The sequence below is a fragment of the Ovis aries genome, chromosome 6, assembly GCF_016772045.2.
Source record: "Ovis aries strain OAR_USU_Benz2616 breed Rambouillet chromosome 6, ARS-UI_Ramb_v3.0, whole genome shotgun sequence".
Classification (NCBI taxonomy): domain Eukaryota; kingdom Metazoa; phylum Chordata; class Mammalia; order Artiodactyla; family Bovidae; genus Ovis; species Ovis aries.
Genome location: NC_056059.1, coordinates 102,876,229 through 102,883,467, shown reverse-complemented (window position 1 = coordinate 102,883,467; position 7,239 = coordinate 102,876,229). Strand labels below are relative to the sequence as shown.

General features: G+C 40.6%; 1 non-coding gene across 1 annotated transcript; it reads left to right on the top strand.

Moving 5' to 3' along the window:
- The first annotated feature begins 3,776 nt into the window (after positions 1 to 3,776).
- LOC114115499 (U6 spliceosomal RNA) lies at positions 3,777 to 3,883 on the top strand. Its single transcript, XR_003589835.1, has one exon. It is a non-coding gene; the product is annotated as a U6 spliceosomal RNA (small nuclear RNA).
- The last annotated feature ends 3,356 nt before the right edge of the window (positions 3,884 to 7,239 follow it).

The following is a 7,239-nucleotide window of genomic DNA, read 5'->3' as shown; positions in this document are numbered from 1 at the left end:
CTTTCCTTTTAAGGAGTAAGCGTCTTTTAATTTCATGGCTGCAATCACCATCTGCAGTGATTTTGGAGCCCAAAAATATGAAGTCAGCCACTGTTTCCCCATCTATTTCCCATAAAGTGGTGGGACCGGATGCCATGATCTTAGTTTTCTGAATGTTGAGCTTTAAGCCAACTTTTTCACTCTCCTCTTTCAGTTTCATCAAGAGGCTCTTTAGTTCTTCTTCACTTTCTGCCATGAGGGTGGTGTCATCTGCGTATCTGAGGTTATTGATACTTCTCCTGGCAATCTTGTTAGTATTCGAAACACTACATTTATTGTCATTTTCACAGCATTCCCAAGGACAACAGATGTTCAAACATGAAAATCTAAGGTAAACTGTTTATGGTAAAATGCATTCATAACAGAATTAGAATAAATTTAAAGGAATTTAAAGGCAAATAAAATTATAAAATTAATTTTTAATACTTATGGAAGCTATCAGATTCACACGTTTTCTTTCCAGTAACCCTCTGGTCATATTTTGTGGGGTATCCTTATTGGCTGTATGCTTCTCTTCCCAACTCTTCATTCAGTGATATCACACCAATATCATGAAATACATTGTGGGAGTATTTACAGAAGACAGGTATTTACAGTATTTACAGGATAAGGGGAAAATCAAAAAATCAGATTTTGGAATCCTCCCATTCTGGGAGAGCTAGCTGTTAAACATTACCATCTCATGGCTGAGCTTAGCATTTGCTAAGTTTACTATATGGAAATATATAGTAAGAGATATTTTACAAACCTGTTAGGAATTGTGGGAAACTTGAGCCATAAGTTCAATAACTAAGCAAGTAGGAAAAAATGAAGCAATTGTTATCTCTGCTTCTGTTTAGTCTCTAAGTCGTGTCTGACTCTTTTGTGACGCCATGGACTGTAGCCCACCAGGCTCTCTCTGTCCATGGGATTTCCCAGGCAGGAATACTAGAGTGGGTTGCTACTTCCTTCTCCAGGGGATATTCCTGACCCAGGGATCAAACCCAAGTCTCCTACATTAGCAGGTGGATTCTTTACCACTGAGCCATGAGGGAGGCCTAATTATTATCTCTAGGAAAAGCAAAACATATAAATATACTATAACTATAATGCATTATCTGACTCAGCTAGGGGCAAAATCTTATGTAATCATTATAATGAAAGCACTGAGGACTTTCCTGCTGGTCCAGTGACTAAGACTCTGTCTTCCCAATGCAAGGGGCCTGCATTCCATCCCTGGTCAGGGAACTAGATCCCACATGACACAACCAGGAGTTCAAATGCCGCTACTAAAGATCCCTCATGCCACAATAAAGACCCAGTGCAGCCAAATAAATAAATAAATACTTTTTTAAAAAATGAAAGCCCTGTATGCATGCTAAGTCACTTCAGTCACGTCCAACTCTGGGCACCCTATGAACTGCAGCCTACCAGGTTCCTCTGTCTATGGGATTTCCCAGGCAAGAATACTGAAGTGGGTTGCCCTGCCCTCCTCCAGGGGATCTTCCCATCCCAGGGATGGAACCCCCATCTGCCTGAGTCTCTTGCATTGCGTTATTTATGACTAGCACCACCTGGGAAGCTCCAGGTCTCTGCATTGCAGGCAGATTCTTTACCATCTGAGGCACCAGGGAAGCTAAAAGCGCTGAATATGGATTTAATCATAACTGGAATATAAATTTATTGGAGGGAAGAAAAGAGGGAAGGAGCTCTGTGTAAGGGAGCTAAGATCTTCACCTTTTGCATTGGAAGTGGTTGACAGGCATGGGACTGTCCCCCTCTCGGACCTCTAGATGAAGGGAGCATGTCTACCCAGTGGGTCTAGTCGCTGCACTTTGAAATTGACCACTATAGCTATGTGGAGGTCACTCTTCCCATGGGCTGCTCCCAGCCAATGACTGGGAGATAGGGCATCCCTCCAAAGGGTGACTGTGACTCGAGGACTCCTCATTGGCCTTGCTGGCCTTTCCTTAGGGCTGCTCTGTGAACTAAGGTGACTCTCCCCCATCTTCTCCCCTTCCCTGTCTCTTGACTCAGTAAGATTTTCAGGCAGTCTAACAGCATTTCCCAAGCTTCTCCCAGGTCCCTTTCCATTTTTCCTCACAGGCATGTCCTGGAATAAAGTTTTCTCTTTTGTGTCTGCCTCTTGGACAGTCTGGACTAACACAGAAGTCAATTAATAATACCTAAAAAGAATGAATCTAATGATTATAGATATATATATTTCTTGAAATACACATGTAAATATCAGAAGAAGTAGCTAAGAATGGTATAAGTGCTGAAGGGCATATATTTTTAACTATTTAGCACTACTTGACTTTTTAATATGTGCTTATATTAACTATTTTTAAACTTTATTTTATATTATAGTTGATTAACAATGTTGTGATAGTTTCAGGTGTATAGCAAAGTGATTCAGTTACGTGTATACATGTATCTATTCTTTTTTCAAATTCTTTTCCCATTCAGGTTTGTATTAACTATTTTTGGGCTCCCCTAGTGGCTCACATGATAAAGAATCTATCTGCAATGTAGGAGACCCAGATTCAGTCCTTGGGTCAGGAAGATCCCCTGGAGAAGGAAATGGCAACCCACTCCAATATTCTTGCCTGGAGAATTCCATGGACAGAGGGGCCTGGCAGGCTGCAGTCCATAGGCTTGCAAAGCATCGGACACAACTGGATAACAAAGCACACATAACTGTTTTTAAGTAAGCTGTCTAAAAAGGTAAAGGTCACTGCTCTAGGTATTGGTTGCTGTTGATTGTTAAGGGGAAACAAAACTTCATCTACACTTTATCATCTGTTTTTCTAGCAATGACTCCTTTCACTTTCTTTTTGAATTCAACAAACTCCGAGCAAACAGCTCCTCCCAGAGGGAGCAAAATGATCTGCCATCTGAGTGCCCACTCTGGGATGAACATGCTAGTGACCATGCCCTTGAGTTATTTTTTCTACATTTAATATACATGAAAGGATAATTTTTAGAGATGTTTTTCTTTTCTTGTCTTCTCCTCACTTCAGGTAGACAAGCCCTCATTATGAGTTTGGCTTGGGGATTTTTTGCAAATGTCATCAAATTTCTATCAACCTACTAGAACTAGAACACCTTTTCACATAAAAAGGACAGTTTACTGAAACATTGTATTTTATTATCCCAACACAACAATAAGACCATTCACCATCTTCATGATTGGTTCAGTTATGTCTGACTCTTTTCGACCTCATGGACTGCAGCACACCAGGCTGTCCCTCACCAGTTCCTGGAGTTTACTCAAACCCATGTCCATTGAGTTGGTGATGTCATCTAACCATCTCATCCTCTGTCATCCCCTTCTCCTCCTGCTGTATAGCAAAGTGAATCTGCCACATGTATGCATATCTTCATGATCATTAAGGAGGATTTTCCCATGTTGTGCTCATCTTTATGAAAATGTCACATCCTAAATCCTTTTCATTTTTCACTGAAAAATGTAGTGGGAAATTCTAGTTAAACTGATAAATTAAAACATTAATTTACCACCATTCCCTCTCATAACTCATCTAGAATGGCAATGAAGGAAACTTTAAAAGATGTAAAGTCACAGGGTAAAAAAAGATTGCAACAGAGAAGAGAATACACAAAGCAGATGGGTGAGTGATAAGTAGCAGCAGAACAGAGAATCCTGAAACCTAACCCTCAGAGGGCTAAACCTGAAAGAAGCAAGCTGACATTTGCATCTAACTTTTGAAGAAATTAAAGTAAAACAAGCCAGCACAGGGCTCGCTTCACTAGCACATATACTAAAATTGGAATGATACAGAAAAAAATTGTATGGCCCCCGCACAAGGATGACACTCAAATTCGTGAAGCATTTCATATTTTTTGGATTGGAAGATTGAGACTGACCTGTATACATTCAGTTCAGTTCAATTGCTCAGTGGTATCCAACTCTTTGTGATCCCATGAACCACAGCTACTATGTAAAAAGCAGACAACCTGTAAGAACCGACTGTATAGCACAGGGAACTCTACTCAATGCTCTGGGTGGCCTTCCTTCCTAAGTGGGAAGGCAATCAAGGAAGAGGGGATGTATTCACGTGGCTGATTCACTTTGCTATACAGCAGAAACTAACACAACATTGTAAGAAAATTTTACTCCAATTTAAAAATTTTTTTAAATAAATCCTCTGTTAAATGCCTGATTTGCATGTGCCACAAATTCTGTGGAATATTCTGATATGGGTTTGAACTGTCTTCATTAAAGTAATCTTTATACAATCTGATTAAACCATTTTTAAGATCTTCAGAGGGTAAAGTGTCTGACTGCAGTGAGGGAGACCTGGGTTCCATCCCTGGGTTGGGACGATCCCCTGGAGAAGGAAATGGCAACCCGCTCCAGTACTCTTGCCTGGAAAATTCCATGGACTGAGGAGCCTGGTAGGCTACAGTCCATGGGGTCACAAAGAGTTGGACATGACTGAGCGACTTCACTTTCACAAGATCCCCTGGAGAAAGAAATGGCAACCCACTCCAGTAATCTTGCTTAGAAAATCCCATGGACAGAGGAGCCTAGTGGGCTACAGTCCATGGGGTCAGAAAGAACCTGACACAACTTAGTGATGAAACCACCGCTCATGAGCACTTAAAAAATGCAAATATAATGGTTTCCTCAAAGATTTAAGACATTGTGTAAGATTTAAGATATCCTTAGAACAAGAAAAATGTGCTAATGAACTTTTAGAAAACAAAAAGAGAAATCTTGGAAGTTAAGTGTAATATTACAGGTATTAGAAATGCAATAAAAGGTTTAGAAGATAAAGCCATCGAAATTACACAGAAATTAGAACAAAGAGTGAAAATGAAGTGGCTCAGTTGTGTCCGACTCTTTGTGACCCCATGGACTGTAGCCTACCAGGCTCCTCCATCGGTCCATGGGATTTTCCAGGCAAGAGTACTGGAGTGGGTTGCCATTTCCTTCTCCAGGGGGATCTTCCTGACCCAGGGATGGAACTCCGGTCTCCTGAATTGTAGGCAGACGATTTTACCATCTGAGACACCAGGGAAGTCCAGAACAAAGAGACAAAGAGTTAAAATAGAAGGAGAGAAAAATTAGAAAACAGGAGAACCAGAGGAGTTCCAGAAGACAGAGCAGAAACAAAGAAGTATAACTTAAAAATCTCCTATTTATTAGTCATAAGTTCATTTGTTCTCTTTTCAGTGAGTGTCTTCTCTATACCAGACATTGTGAGAAGTGTGAGAATTTGGCAGTGAACAAGAAAGCAGCAGAATTCCTTATCTCATGGAGCTTACTCATAAATGAAGGTTGTGACTTCTTAGCTAGAAAGAGCCCAGTGAATATTGTGAAATAAATAGAAAATGTTGACAGTAAGACACACCATCATGAAATTTTATAACACTAGAGATGATTCAAAGAAGAAAAAAAAAAACCTCCTAAAATCTCCCAGAAAGAGGAAATCTTTTATATACAAAAGATTATGAATGAAAAAAATAGGCTTCTCAACATTCACACTAGAAGATAGAAGACAATAAAACAATGTCTTTAGGATCCCAGGGGAAATTTCCTACCTAGAATTAAATTCCCAACCTAACTATTAATCAATGTGAGGGTGGAATATAGTTATTTTCAGATATTCCCAATTTTCAAAGTGGCTCAGTGGTTAAAAAAATCCACCTGCCAAAGCAGGAGACTCAGATGTGGGTTCAATTTCTGGGTCAGAAACATCCCCTGGGGTAGGAAATGGCAACCCCCTCCAGTATTCTTAACTGGAAAATTCCATAGACAGAAGAGCCAGGCTACAGTCCATGGGGCTGCAAACAGCTGGACACAACTGAGCACACAAAAGCAAACTTTCAAAACCTCTACCAATCACATGTCCTTTCTTGGAAAGCTACTAGAGGAGGTTCTTCACACAATGGAAAGTGAACCGAAAGAGACGTACGATCTAGAAAACAGAAACTTCAACACAGGAAGGCAAAGAAAATTCCAGGAGAGGAGTGTGTGTTAGACCTGATGATGGTGATGCATGTGTGCGCAGTCATGTCCGACTCTGGCGACTGACCCCATGGACTCTAGCCCACCATCCTCTGTCCATGGTTTCTAGGCAAGAACACTAAAGCAGTCTGCCATTTCCTACTCCAAGGGATCTTCCTGGATCAAACCTGCATCTCCTGTGTCTCCTGCGTGGGCAGGCAGATTCTTTACCACTGCGCCACCTGGGAAGTCCGTAGAGGGCAAGCAATCTCCATTAGAACAGAAGGTCAGAAAGCTCCATGGGACAGCTGTTGGCAGAAAGAGGAAGGGGAGGGGATGGAGGTGGGGGATGGGTAGGCAGAAAGAAAAGCAAATAACTTAGCTGATATATACATATAACTTAAGAGGAGATTTACCCTGCTCTCAAGAGTTATGAATGAATAAAGGGTGAATGGATAAATAAAAAGTATCAATTTACTTCATTGTTTGTTTGTTTTTAAAGAATACGCTTTCTTTAAAAGGCAATTATTAACTCTTGTGATGGGGTGACTGTACAGAAAAGGAAATGTACCACAGGCTCATTTGTGAATAATACTTACACGCTCATAATAACGTAAACTCAGAATATTAATTTGACTAAAAGGATCAAGAAACCAACACAATATTGTAAAGCAATTACCCTCCAATTAAAAATAAATTTAAATTAAAACAAGAATCATATAACTATATTGAGAGGTTAGATGGTAGAAGATTGCTCAAGTTTAGAGAAGCTGTTGGAGGTGTAAGATAGTGACTTTGTAGAAAGCAGCTGGGAATATGTAAAATGAGAAGGAAAAAAAAAACCTCAAGAAATAGTAGTGTGAGCGTATTATTTAGAAATGGAGATAAATTCCATGAATAGCTCAACATTTGTTTCTTCTGATGAAAAGAATAGTGGCGGGGATGAGTGTGACTGTGGACACTCATTTCAGTTCAGTCACTCAGTCATGTCCAACTCTTTGCGGCCCCATGAATTGCAGCACACCAGGCCTCCCTGTCCATCACCATCTCCTGGAGTTCACTCAGACTCACATCCACCGAGTCCGTGATGCCATCCAGCCATCTCATCCTCCCCAATCCCTCCAAGCATCAGAGTCTTTTCCAATGAGTCAACTCTTCGCATGAGGCGGCCAAAGTACTGGAGCTTCAGCCTTAGCATCATTCCTTCCAAAGAAATCCTAGGGTTGATCTCCTTCAGAATGGACTGG